This window comes from Choloepus didactylus, chromosome 7, assembly GCF_015220235.1.
Source record: "Choloepus didactylus isolate mChoDid1 chromosome 7, mChoDid1.pri, whole genome shotgun sequence".
In the NCBI taxonomy this organism is placed as follows: Eukaryota; Metazoa; Chordata; class Mammalia; order Pilosa; family Megalonychidae; genus Choloepus; species Choloepus didactylus.
This window is the reverse complement of record NC_051313.1, coordinates 150,745,820-150,760,109: the sequence shown is the minus strand read 5'-3', so window position 1 is coordinate 150,760,109 and position 14,290 is coordinate 150,745,820. Positions and strand designations below refer to the sequence as shown.

Below are 14,290 nucleotides of genomic sequence, written 5' to 3'. Positions count from 1 at the left end.
AAATACGGCCTGCCACCTGTTTTGTGAATAAAGTTTTATTGGCACACAGCCACGTGCACATGTTTACGTACCGTCTACGGCGGCTTTTCCAGAGCTGGACTGTTGCAACGGAGGTCATCTGGCTCATAAAGCCTAAAATATTTACTATCTGGCCCTTTTAGCAGAATTTTTCTGACTCCTCCATTAGATTGTGAGTTCCTTGCAGAAAGGGACCGCATCTTATTTGTATATTATATCCCTAGAACCACAGCTGCTGCTCTCTCACTGAACGCATAAAGGAGTCCGAGGAGGCCCTACTGAAAAGGGATAACTGTCATTTAGGAACAACCATTCCTGGAAGTCAGAAGGCTCTCTGATTGCTTGTGTTCACTGCACCATGCCATTTATGTCCTTAATCCTGTTTTTCCTGAACATTATTTCTTAAAATATAATTTAATTTAAATAATTCATGCATAATCATCATACAAAATTTATACAGCCAATATAGTTTTTACATGTTTCCACCAAATTTTTCACTATTTGCAATTTCCCCCCGGGAAAAAATATTTCTAGTTTTATTATAAAAGCCAATATAAATTGGCTATAGGAGAAATGTATCTTGAACAATGAATAATTCTATCTTAATAGAACAGAACTATTACACAAATTAATCATGGTTCAAAGAAGAAGAAAGGAAAGTAACATTTGTTAAGAACCTACCAGCATGCTAGGCTTTCTCTGAGATGCTTTAGTGAAACAAGCTCTCTCCTTGGAGCATCCCAGCATCCTACAACACAGGGATATCCATTTACTAGTGTATCCATTTGACAGATGAATAAACTGGGGTTGAGAGAGACGAGCAATTCGTTCATGGTTAACTAGCCATTAGGTAGAAGATTATAAATCTAGGCCAGATTATAACTCACGTTCTTTCCCCAACAAAGTCAAAGATTTAGCCCAAATTCGTTCAGAAAAAAATAAATTATTTGGTTTATATTAAATTGCTGGAGGTCACAGCATACAAGGTATTCAATGCACTTCTTGTGCATGGAAGCAAAGGATAACAGTGGAACCAGGACAGGCTTTGGTGTTATTTCTTGTTACAGCGGCTAAACCAAAATAACTTTTAAAGTACCTATGAACAGCAGGTGTTCAGTTAATGGCAGCTATTAAATATAATATCACAGTATCTTATTTTTAATAGAATTGTCACACACTGAAATGCTGGAAAGAGTCAAGGTCAACCTCCTAATTTAAAAAACGAGGACAATGAAGTCCAGAAAGGTAAAACGACTTGCTCAAAATAAAGAAGCTTGCAACCAGCCAGTTGTGATGTGCAAAAATCTCTTTTTTCCCCAAGAGTTAAACATGATGTTCAGGGACATAAGACTCTCCCAGCAAAACTTCACTAAAGTTACTCCAGAACCAGGAAAATCTGGTGGATCCCCAATTACTAATCCAATGGTTATTCCATCAGTCCTGTCTTCCTTTTAGTCCAAAACCACACACAAGGACTGAAAAAATTTAACCCAACATTTTCAATGAGACCAACTCTTGGGCTTTCCAACAAATAGTCATCTTGTTTTTTTTTTATTATTATTTGAATCAGAGTAATTGAGAAGCTAAGCCAGTTTTTCTTCTCTTTCAACACTGGACCAACCATCTTGGAAAGATGGGAAGAGAAAATGACCTCTGGAATAATTTTCATTTCATTCACGGTACAACTGCAAATCTAATTTGGTCACCTTTTCCATGAAGACAGCCAACACATGCTTCTAAAAACAAGGTACACAAAACCCTCAAGCTGCAACTGGCCCACATCATGTCCCAAAGCTACAGAACCCAACAAATGCTCTAACTATGACAGAGCATCATTGTGGTGGTTAATTTATGTCAACTTGGCTGGGTTATGGTGTCCAGTGGTTTAGTCAAGGAAGCACTGGCCTGATTGTTACTGTGAGGATATTTCATGGATGGATTTGCATCTACAGTCAGTTGATTGCATCTACAGCTGACTGCATCTACAATCAGCAAAGGTGATTGCCTTCAGCAATGAGGTGAGTCTCCTCATACAGTCAACTAGTAGTCTTAAAGACATATCTCTGGATTTCAGAGGTCAGAAAGAATTTCTGCCTCAACTTCAGCCAGCCAACTTCTCCTGAAGAATTCTATCTCACCTTCATTGGAGTTTTCAACTTGCAGCCTGCCCTACAGAATTTGGACTTGCCAAAACCCACAGTCTCATGAGTCAATGCCAATAACAAATCTCTTAATATTCACTCACTCACTCACTCACACACACACACACACATTTCTCTGGAGAACCCTAATACAACAATTTTTTCTAATTTTTGCCAAATCGGCCTTCTTTTTCATTACACTTAGGCGGACTGTAGTTAACTCTTACCTCCGAGGAAAAGCTTTATATGGTAAATAAGAGGCTGGAGGCAGGACATTTAGAGACAATCGTGAGAGCTCAGGCCACATCCTCGAATGAGCATGTCAAGAGCAGCTAGCATGGTAAAAGAATACAGATTTGGAGTCAGATGGGCCTGTATTTCAAGTCCAGCTCTGCCCCTGGCCAGTTGGGAGACTCTGGGCAAATGATTTCGCCTCTTCAGGCCCTAGTTTCAACATCTATGACTTGGAGTCATAAAACCTACAACAAAAGTTGTTATAAGAGTCTAAAATAATATAAGGAACATAGCCAGGGCAGTAACTGGCAAAATGTGATTATTACTCATTAATTTTGTCTAATCTTTATGCAGATCTTTAGAGGCTAACATCTAACAGTAAATAACATTTGAATCTGAGAGTCATACAGTAATTTTCAAAAAGAGCTTTGATATTTATCATCTCCTTTATTCCTATTAGCCTCTCCGCTAACCGCTCCAAATTAAGGGGTATCTAATGCTTCTCACATCCTGTCTGCACAGCCAGAACCAGAATAGAAAGTAGGAAGGGCGAGTACAGAAGACACCAACCGGGGGACAGCTGTATACACAGCTGGGCCGGCTGGCAGGGAAGGCCAAGAGAACCTGGCAGCAGGGGTTCAACAGTGTCTCTGAAAGTCCCTCCACTAAATCTCAGGTTGAAACACCCTGTGCTTGGACCTCACAGCAGCCTGATGGGGGAAGCTATGCAGCTCCATTTCCGAGCCTTCTCTGCAGTCATTCATTAAATACTCTACTTCCCTGACCCAAACAGAGAAAAGTAGGTTGGTTCTCAAAAGCTAGCAACCCTGTTATACCCAGAAGGGTGTTTACTTTTTTTTTTTCCTTACCCTTGCACTAAACATTAATCTCCTAAAAACACTGTGCTGAACTGGCAGCTTGACAGCAAAATGTGACTGTGCAGTCTGGCACCCACATTTGCCCCCTAATTCAGGCCAGGAGTGTGGACTGGAGCTCCAGCCCTGGGAGGTGGGAGGGGAAGGAGCAGCAGGAGGGAGGGAAGGAGGGGCAAGTGAGGAAATGGCGCCTCATCTGCCTGGCTCAGTGCCTCTGACATCTTAGGGAAAAGTCAACTGATGGATGTTCTCCAAAAGAAGCACCCTTATGCCAAAGCCAGAAGAATCCTTTAGCTGAGGAGGGATGCTTTCTTCTGTGAGTCGATTCTGCTGAGGACAGAGCAGGAGCTCACTGCAGGCCACGCTGAGTGTACAAAGAAGAGGGCAAGAGAGAGAGTATGTACCAGACCACTTGAATCCCAGCAAGAGACATAAGGAGTCGTTCTCTTCCAGTGATCCATTAAAAACTTGGGTCTTTCTGTTGTAGGATTAACTATCATCAGTGCTCGGGGTTTCCTGGGTTTGGCCTTGCATGGCTAAGTCAGGGCACCTGAATCCCACCTCAGCCCTGTGGCGTGAATGGAAAAGGTATAATTCACAGACAATCCAAAATGATATTCTCCACTAACCACGGATTCAGCAAAACCTATCACCAGCCAGTCCAGTGACCAATTGGAAAGAAGGACCCGCTTCTTTCTTCTCTCTCTCACAGGCAAACAGCAAGTGGAAGACAAGGTAATACAAATGAGCCACAAAACGAAACACTTCACAACTGGACCATCCCCCTTGTGTGGCTGCATCGTTAAGATAAGTTTGTTTCTGAGTCAACAACTGAGGCTGTGTCTGAAGCAGCATGTCTGAACAGGCATGGATGGGTGTCTCAAAAGCAGGACTTCTCAGAGCCTTTAATGGGTATCATTAATCACGAAGAAGGGGCTCCATGCGGCATTTTCCAAATTTACTGGGCCTTGGAATTCATTTTAAAGGGCATATCTTTGGACTGAGAGAATATAAGAAATGTTGCCATGTATATTTTGTTTGCTCTTCATGACCTAATACAAAAACATGATGCAAATTATAATGCACGGTAATTCTTGGATTTTAAGGTTGAGGTAAATAGCTCAGTCATCCCTGGCCATCCCAGGATTTGTGGGGTTGGAGTGGGCTGGTAATCACGTATTCGGAAGCATATTCCAAGTAAGCCAAGGAATATTTTTCCGCCGTTGATCAGAGAAAATAGAAGTAAGAATAACAATTTTCAGAGACAGATTTATAGGTCAAGAGGCCATCTGATCTCCTGCTTCGTGCGTAGCAATAAACGCTTTCTCTCTTTGAAATCCCGCGTCACAGACTGGCTGTTAGGCGCATCACACAGAGAACCCCGCTTTTGTTTGGTAACAATTGGGCGACTCGGGTGGGAAGTTCTGGAGCCCCGGAAGGACAGGCAAGCACGATAGCTGAGCCTTTTGTGGCTGCAGATAGGCACTGCTAGTCTAGAGGCTCAACAACTGGCTTTCCCCTGCCCTGCTGGCTCTCCAGGCTCTTTGGCGCTTTAAACCTTCAGAGGGAGATCAGTTTTCAGTTCCAGGTCCAGAGAGCCAACCAGGTGAATGGATCACCAAGGTAAAAGTGGATCGAGAAGCTCATACAGGGACTCATGTTTGAGGCCCTGGGTCTCACTTCCAGAACGACCCCCCCCTTACTCTGACCTCTACAGTTTCTGTTTTTTGAGTACCGTTCTGTACAGGGTTCAAGGCCCTGACCTGAGTCTGTCTGTTGTGTATACATGTGAAATACATTGTAAAATAAGTAATCCAACAAGTAACTGGTATTTAATGAAATTAAGTAAGTGTGCAATGTCTGTTTAATTGTTAATTGGTGTGTTCTGTTTAAATGGTTGGTTGGTGTGTCACTACATTTATATTGTTCAATTGTTCCTAATTGGGTACTAATTACTGAAACTCCTTGAATGGGAAATTCTGGTTCTAATAGCATTTGTCAATGTAGCTCTTTGGGCTGTATTTTGAAAAATTGGAGAAGTTTTAGTCGGGAGTCTATGAAAACACCAAAATGGTTTATTTCTGTAATACAGACTGGCCTCAATATGATTTAGAATCAGAAGAGAAATGGTCTGAAAATGGTTCCATAGAAAAGAACACTGTATTACAATTAGATTTGTTCTGCAGAAGAAAGCAGAAACGGGATGAGATGATGTAAAGTCAATCCTTTATTTGCCTCTCAAAAGTATACTTCTGTGTTTTTGGCTTTTTTTTTTTTTATGGGTCTGTTTGTGCCTGTCTACTTGTTCAATGTATATTTTCACACCTCCAGATGGTAATAGCAAATTAACAAAAAGTTCTTAAAAGAGCTCGATTAAAGGAAATGAAATAAGCTACAGTGGCAGAGAGATTCCAAAAGGAGCCGAGAGGTCACTCTGGTGGGCACTCTTACGCACAATATAGACCACCCTTTTTAGGTTCTAATGAATTGGAATAGCTAGCAGTAAATACCTGAAACTATCAAACTACAACCCAGAACCCATGAATCTTGAAGACGATTGTATAAAAATGTAGCTTATGAGGGGTGACAATGTGATTGGGAAAGCCATGTGGACCACACTCCCCTTTGTCCAGTGTATGGATGGATGAGTAGAAAAATGGGGGAAGGAAACAAACAAACAAACAAAGGCACCCAGTGTTCTTTTTTACTTTAATTGCTCTTTTTCACTAATTAATATTCTTGTTATTTTTGTGTGTGTGGTAATGAAGGTGTCAGGGATTGATTTTGGTGATGAATGCACAACTATGTAATGGTACTGTGAACAATCAAATGTACGCTTTGTTTTGTATGACTGCATGGTATGTGAATATACCTCAATACAATGAATTTTTTAAAAAAGGGCTCTATTAACATCACTTAAAAAATGAATATGCATGTGTGTGAATAAGTGTATGTGTGTATGTATATATGCATATGTATATATAAATATATATTTTAATTAGTACTCCCGGAGTTCCAGAAATTGGGAAAGCTGAGCTTCAAGTGCTAGTTTGAACTTACAAGCCAGAATACTCAGACTTTTACAATTAATTTACCAGACTGATGGTTCAAGTCATGCCAAAATCTAGTCAAGCAAAAACTATTTGGAGAAAAAACCTGAAAAGAAAAAGAAATCCTCCCCACATAAAACAGTGGTCAAAAAAGCCCCAATAAACCCTCTAGACCCCAGGGGTCCTGGACATTGGAAAGAAACTGCCACCTGGAATTTCCCTGAAGGCAGCAAAGGGAAGGACTTTTCCAGTTGTCCAGGTCACATCTTTAGGCAAAATAGATCAAATAATTGGACACAACCGAAGAGCATAGAAACTCTCATCAATACTAGGGCCACTTTATTGGTCTTAAATCCCACCGCCCTCATTTAAAACGAAGTTCAACAGACCAGGCCTCGTTCTTTCTGTCTCTCCAATCCCTGCCCCCAGGCCTCCTAAACCTTGGCCAAATATGAGAATGAGCCAGTAAAGCAGCTATGAGGGAAGGGTTGAGGAAATGCTGCAGAATAGGCCGTGTTTTTTGCAAGAGAATTCCCCAATTCAAATTTACTTATTTTTTCAATAATACCTTTGAAATGGTAGCCATGAGAAACCAATCATTATTAAAACATAAATAGCCTTGGGATGGGGTAATTGAACAAAATCTAATTGCTAAATTTCAGTAATGAAAGGAAAATGTCCTTGAGAGCTATGGGAAAGTTTTCTTGGACTTATGCTTGGGACAAATTAAACAATTGTAACATATTTTTCAGTTTGATGCTTTTGAGGTTGTTCATAATTTTAGGATTTTATGAAAAGTTTTTGTTTTTACCTCCAATAGAAGGGAAAAAAGCAAATACAGCTGCAAAAAAATGCAGTGAAAAAGTCTTGTCTGTTTTTATGACTTCTGAACCAAATAAACACGATTTTATTCTACTTGGTTGTGTTTTCCCTAAATTTATACAAGTTTGATAAAATAAGCTAGCATTATATCTATTAGCTCTTTAAGATGGTGAAAAATGTAAGTTTGTGTTTAATGAAATTATTATTTTGATAAACTTTATTTTAAGAATAATTATGTTTTGTAGGATGTTTAAATACAGTATCAAAGAACTTTTTAGTAACTTAAGGTATGCAGGTATGTAAAGTATATAGGATGTGCTTTGCTGAGGAAAGCAGTGGAGTTTTGTCCTCTGGAATGTTTAGGACAAAGCCTGGGTGAATATGGAAAGTTGTGGAGGTTTGTGCAAGTGAATGTTTTTATCCTAGTCAATGCTAACTAAAATATGATAAGCTTGTTTAAGGGAGTATGGTTTTGTTCTAAGGTAAAATGACTTCTTTTAAAATGTAAGACAAGACCCGAATGGATATGAAAAGTTGTAGAAAGTTTGTGAAAATGAATTTTTGGGGGCATAGTCAATGCTGACTAAAAATTTGATTGGCTTGTTTATAATATTTTTTAAGAGATTTTATGTCAAACTGTTTATTCATACAAAACTGGAGTTTAGTTTTCTCTCTGCTAAAATAATGCAGATTTTAGTCTGCTCTTCATGAAAGGTTATAAAAAGTTTCTTAACCATCTGAGTATTCTGTCCAGAAGACCAAGATTCTATGTCATATCAGAATAATATCCTTGTTGCTGTATATGTTGGCCTTATCATCATTTATTTTAGATGACAATTCTTCTCACTTTTAAAGGAACTAAGTCTTTTTCTTACAATCATATTAACCCCTAGTTTACTTTTTGGTGTCACTTTGGTTAAATAAGGAACCAAATATTGTTTCACAGTAACCCATTTTCCTGTTTAACATAATGTTTAAACCTCACAACTTTTGACATTTTACCCTCCCCAACTCTACCCTTACAGGATATCTTTTATTTCAAACTGTTGCAAAAGATTTGTTCTTTCACCTTGTAGAAGTGAGGTGCTAAAAATAGTTTAATATATTACATAGGAATTGTTTGGGAAGTGTTATAATAAACAGATTTGTTCTTTCACCTTGTAAAAGTGAAGTGCTAAAAATAGTTTACTATATTACAGAGGAATTGTTTGGGAAGTGTTATAATAATTAAAACGGATTTTTTAACCTTCTGTTAAATTTCTACGGTTGATATATTTGTATGGGTGATATATTCATATATAAATTCATATAGATATTCATTTAGAGATTGTATAAAATTCCTAAAACTCGACAATGTTCTCACTGTTTATGTTATGTCCTGACGCTGATCTGGGTGATGTTAGACAACTGTCTGATGTTGTTGGTCAGGGTTTTAGTTATCCACAGAAAAATGTTACATGTCATGAAAACAATCAAATTTCCTTATCAGTTACACTGTTTTGCTCTGATGCCTTTCTAACATGCATGCAGTCATCTACAGATCAGAGCTTCATCTTCAACAAAAAGGAAATTTAAAAGAGAAGCAAGACAAGTCTTTACATTATGTTCTACATGTTAATTAACATAACCCTGGTAAATATGTAAAGGAGATAGGATAAAACTTCTGGTGTGGTCTGTGGTTGACGACCTCAGTATAAATTAATTGTCAATGGTTTTTATTGCTGGAAATAGTTTCATTTAGAAAAAGCTCATGAAAATTAGGGCCTAGATTATAAGCTCTTCCAGCAGCCACATTTGTTCCTGGGCTTACATTATTTCTAAATTTTGAGGCACTTTTCTCCTTGGGTGTGTGACCTGGTAACTCCATGGAACTTTGGGTGTCTGTGTGTCACCTAAGAATCAGAGTTTGAATTCTCCAGCTCTGAAGGTACTGAAGGAGCAGCATTCCTCCATCTAGCAGCTGTTAAAGAAGCTGAAAAAGTGGTCTGACTTCCATTGAGGATGGGAATGGACTGATGTAGTTAGAGCTAAGGTGAATCAGAGTACAGAGTAAAGGATGATATTGTCTGTATTTTCAAACTTTAATTTCTGGGTGAGGCCAAAGGAGGAAAGATTTATTTTGTCCAAAATGTAAATTTTCTGTGGCACACTATCTGATTTAACCTGTCTGGTCCGTTTATTTGGACAACCTAATTCAGCTTTATTTGACATGGAGCCGAGATCTTAGTATTCTGCATATGTAATATGCCAATGCATTTGAGAGTGTTTGGAGCATAAAATGAAAAAGTGTTTGCAAGATTCCCTGTGGGACTGAGGAAAAGAAGCATAGAACAATTAAACTTCCCCACCTGGGGAATTCCTGCTATTCTTTCAAGCAATAGGGGCTTCCAATATAATAAGTCAAGCCCTCGATCTTGAGGTTTGCCCTTATGAAACTTATGTCTGTAATGGTGAGGCTAAGCCTAATTATAAGTAATGCCTAAAAGTCACCTCTTGAAAATCTCTTTTGTTGCTCAGATGTGGTCCTTCTCTAAGCCAAAGTCTGCAAATAAATTCACTACCTTCCCCCTACATACCACATGACTTCCAGGAGTAACCACCCTGGCACCGTGGGATTGGCAATGCTTTTGTGATCAAAGGGGGGAAAAAATAAAGTTTCAATGGCTGAGATTTCAAATGGAAGTGAGAGGTCACTCTGGAGGTTACTCTTAGGCAAATCTCAACCAGATACTGTCAACATTATTCCTGAAAACCCTAAGGAACACCCAAGGTTCTATCTAAAATATATAAAAAGTTATTTCCTCATTATAACATAGTTATAAATCACGTAATCATAATTCTTTTACACCTTTTATTTAAACCTATAATTTTCAGTTTACTTATTAAATTTATTTTTCAGAGACTTGAAGCCCCCAAATTGTTCCTACGCCAATTAAGCCCCGAAACCCAGAGGCACCATTCTCTCCAAAAATTGCAATCAGTTTCGTTCTTCTACCCTATAATGTCAATGCCCCTTTTCAGCATGAGGAGGTTACAACAGTTGTTGCCCAGAGATCCCTCAAGATTGAGGAAATGGACAAACAAGAGGAAGGAATTATAACTGAGAAGTTAAGAATTAACAAATGATTATGATTACTGAATCATTACATCAATTTTTTTACTTTCTAGTATATTGTAGAAGAGCCAAAGGAAATACTTGAAATTACTGAAACCCAGTGAATTGCAAATTGTAAAAACCTCAGGGCTGGCCCTGCCTTGTACCCCTGATAGTCTTATAATCACAAAGGCAACCCCCTAATGTTAATGAAGGAACTTGAGCCAGCTCAGAACTAACCATTGACTTGTTATAGTAATGGTTATTCTAGCTTAGTTCTAGCCCAGCTCATTATTTTACACTTGTAAATTGTAGTAGCTTATACTTGTTATTGTAAGGTAACAACTCCATCTCCCCTTGTTCAAATCCATAAAAACTCTAAACTCCTTAGGGTTTTTACATTTTTAGGCTAAGAGAGACCATTTGATCTCTTGATTCAGGCATAGCAATAAACTCTCTCAGAAAAAAAAAAAAACAGAGTAACTATTTTCCTCCCTCTTTGCAAGAGACTATAACTGCTAATTGATAAAAGATGGACAAACATGATACTCTTAGGACATGATATGCAAAAAGTCAACCACAACAAAAAAGCCATCAACTGCGTGAAATCCAGCCTCCAAGCAAAGAAATGTAAATGTAAGTCACCAAGCCTCTTCAGAAGGACAATCCTTCAATCCCTGTAGTCCTGTATAGCTACAGACAGGCATTCCTTGGAGATATTGTGGATTCAGTTCCAAACCACCATAATAAAGCAAATATCACAATAAAGCAAGTCGAACAAACTCTCAGGTTTCCAAGTGTATATAAAAGTTGTGTTTACACTATACTATAGTCTAGTAAGTGTGCAATAGCAGCATTATGTCTTTGAAAAATGTGCATAGCTTCATTAAAAGGTGACACAGAGACACAAAGTGAGCACACGCTGTTGGAAAAAATGGCACTGATAGACTTGACAAAGGTTGCTACAAACCTTCAATTTGTAAAAAACACAATATCCCAAAGCACAATAAAGTGAGGTATGCCTGCACTCTCCAGGCAATTGCTTATATTATTTTTATTCTTTAAAAAGATAGTCTATCCTCAAGTCTTAGCTTGAACTGTTGAGTTCTATTCTGGTTCCACCCATAACACACCCAAGTTGTGGAATGGGTTAGTCAGTGCCCCAATTTGAACACAGATGGCACAGCACTTCAAGGAGGACCCCAAATTAAGATCTTAGCAGAAAGTATCGGAGCAGTTAATTTTTTCCAGTACATTCTATGTCTTCTGGAGTATATTCTCAAGAAACTCTTCTCCAAGATTAGACTTCTCTGCACAGCAACTTCCCACCATTGCTGCTACTCTCACAGAAGGACCATCCTTTGCAGCAAGACATTTGCACTTACTCCTCAAATTTGCCCAGGAGTGGAAGGTGGTAGAGACAGCTTCCACAAGAAGAGAAGAGTGACTGTACCTTCCTACCTCACAGAATCACCCCTCCTCCTCACCACAGCCTTCACCTTCACAGAACATTCAAGACTGGCTACACCAAGCCCCTGGGGTTTCTTCTCAAGGAAACAGATCTGCATATCGCAGACCATGGCCAACAACTACTTATTGGTCACCTACTGAGCATGAGATGCCAAGGAAATAACACTACAGGGTCTAGTGGTGGAAAAGGAGACTTGAATAAGAAAGTGCAGACCTGAGAGATAAAGGGCTGGGACTGTAGGTCTATAATGAGTGAATCAGAGGGGCCACTGTCCAGCCTTGGGGAGAGAAGAAGATGTGATGACTACAACCATACCTTGGCCAGGTGTGTGTTGGAGGTTAAGGAAATTGTTTTTTGGTTGCCGCTGCTGTTAAGAATTTCCTGATCAAATGTTCTCATATAGCTTTTGGTGGTGAATGCATAACTATGTGATTATATCAGGAGCTACTGATTATTCACTTAGGATGGATTGTATGGTGTGTGAATAAAACTGTTAAAAAAATAAATACAAGTGCTGGAGAAGACGTGAAGGGAGAGATACACCTACTCACTGTTGGTGGGGAAGCAGAATGGTGCAGCCCCTCTGGAGAGCAGTGTGGTGGTTCTGCAGGAGGCTAACTATAGGGTTGCCATAAGATTCTGCAGCCCCATTATTTTAGTAGATACTTGGAAGAACTGAAAGTAGGGACATGAATAGGCATTTGCACACTGGTATTTATGGCAGCCGACAATATTAATGATTTGCAATAGATGGGTGAACAGAAGGGCAATCTGTGGTACATGCATACAATGGAATACTGAGAGACTGCAAGAAGGAATGATGATGTGATGCATGCAAGTAGGTGAATGAACCTTGAGGACAGTATGTTGAGTAAAATAATCCAGAAATGAAAGGACAAATATTGTAAGGCCCCACTAATATACACTAACTATAATGAGCAAATGCTGAGAACTGACTTCAAGAGCACAGGTTATCAGGGGATAGAACGTGGGCAGAGATTGGGCAATCGACGATGTAGGAATATGGAAAGTTCAATAAGGCTTATTGTAAAGGTTCCTAGATTGTAAGCTCTTACAGCAGTCACATCTAATTCCAAGTTTCAACTGTTACTTAAGAGATGTTTATTTGGTACAAAATTTATATGCTCAGTAGCACACTATCTAATTTAACCTATTTGATCAGTTTATTTAAATGATATAATTACACGGAACTAGAACAGGAAATGAGATCTTGTAATTCTGTGCAGGTTAATGTAATCCCTGATATATCCCAGAGTATTTGGGGCAGAAAATAAAAAAAAATATTTGCAAAATCCCCTTGAGAGACTGGGGGAAAACGTGGAAATAATAAACTTCCCCACCTGGGGAATTCCTGATACTCTCACAAGCATTAGGGACTCCCAATTTCATAAGTCAAGCCCTCAATCTTGGAGCTTGCCCTTATGAAACTTATTCCTGCAAAGCAGAAGCTAAGCCAACTTATAATTATGCCTAAGAGTTACCTTCAGACAACCTCTTTTGTTGCTAGATGCGGCCTCTCTCTCTAAGCCAATTCTGCAAATAAACTCACTACCCTCCCCCTATGTGGGACATGACTCCCAGGGGTGTAAGTCTCCCCGGCAATACGGGACATGACTCCAAGGGATGAGCCTGGATTTGGCATCGTGGGATTGAGAGAGCCTTCTGGACCAAAAGAAGGAAAAGAAATGAAACAAAATAAAGTTTTGGTGGCTAAGAGACTTCAAATAGAGTTGAGAAGTCATTCTGGAGGTTATTCTTATGCATTATATAGATAGTCCTTTTAGTTTCTAGTGTATTAGAATAGCTAGAAGAAAATACCTGGAACTGTTGAACTGTAATCCAGTATATTTGATTCTTGATGATGATTGTATAACTATATAGCTTTTATCATGTGACTGTATGATCGTGAAAACCTTGTGACTGACACTCCCTTTATCCAGTGTATGGGCAGATGAGTAATAAAATAAAGACATAAATAAAGAAAGAAAGAAATAAAAGGGATAATGGGTATGGGATGTTTGGGGTATTCTTTTTTATTTTTTTCTTTTTTTTGGAGTAATGAAAACATTCTGAAATTGTGGTGATGAATGCACAACTATATGATGATACCGTTAGCCATTGATTGTATACTTTGGATGGATTGTATGGTGTATGACTATATCTCAATGAAATTGCATTTAAAAAATGAAAAAAAAGAAGATGAAAAAGAATTTCCTGAGCAAAGACAGCCTTCTTGACCCTGGCTCTTCAGAGGACAGGGAAGAAGAGAGAGTGACTGGATTAGGGTGAGGGGATGGTTGGGGCTGGGCAGGAAGAACCCGTAAAGGTCCAGGCTTTCAAAATATATAACGTCTAGGTTGGGCGTGAAGAGTACAGCCATGAAGTAGTTACTGGTAGATAGGTTTAAAGACATGGATAAACCCAGGAGAGGAAAAGGGTTGGCCCTATCAGTCATTTATACCTTAGCATGAAGTGCTCTAATTAGAGCTGAGACATTAGCTAGATTAGTTGCTGAGATGTTTTAGTCTGGGGAGGAAGGGATAGATTGGGGAATCTTGAGAAAG

General features: G+C 39.0%; 1 protein-coding gene and 1 long non-coding RNA gene across 6 annotated transcripts in view; both read right to left on the bottom strand.

Annotated features, from left to right (window-relative positions):
• The window catches only part of SLC22A23 (solute carrier family 22 member 23), a 198,286-nt gene that overhangs the window by 161,467 nt on the left and 22,529 nt on the right, over positions 1-14,290 (bottom strand). The window lies entirely within an intron of this gene.
• On the bottom strand, positions 240-2,413 carry LOC119539225. Its single transcript, XR_005217815.1, has 3 exons — positions 2,387-2,413; positions 700-766; positions 240-296 (listed from the first exon to the last, which is right to left on the bottom strand). It is a non-coding gene; the product is annotated as an uncharacterized LOC119539225 (long non-coding RNA).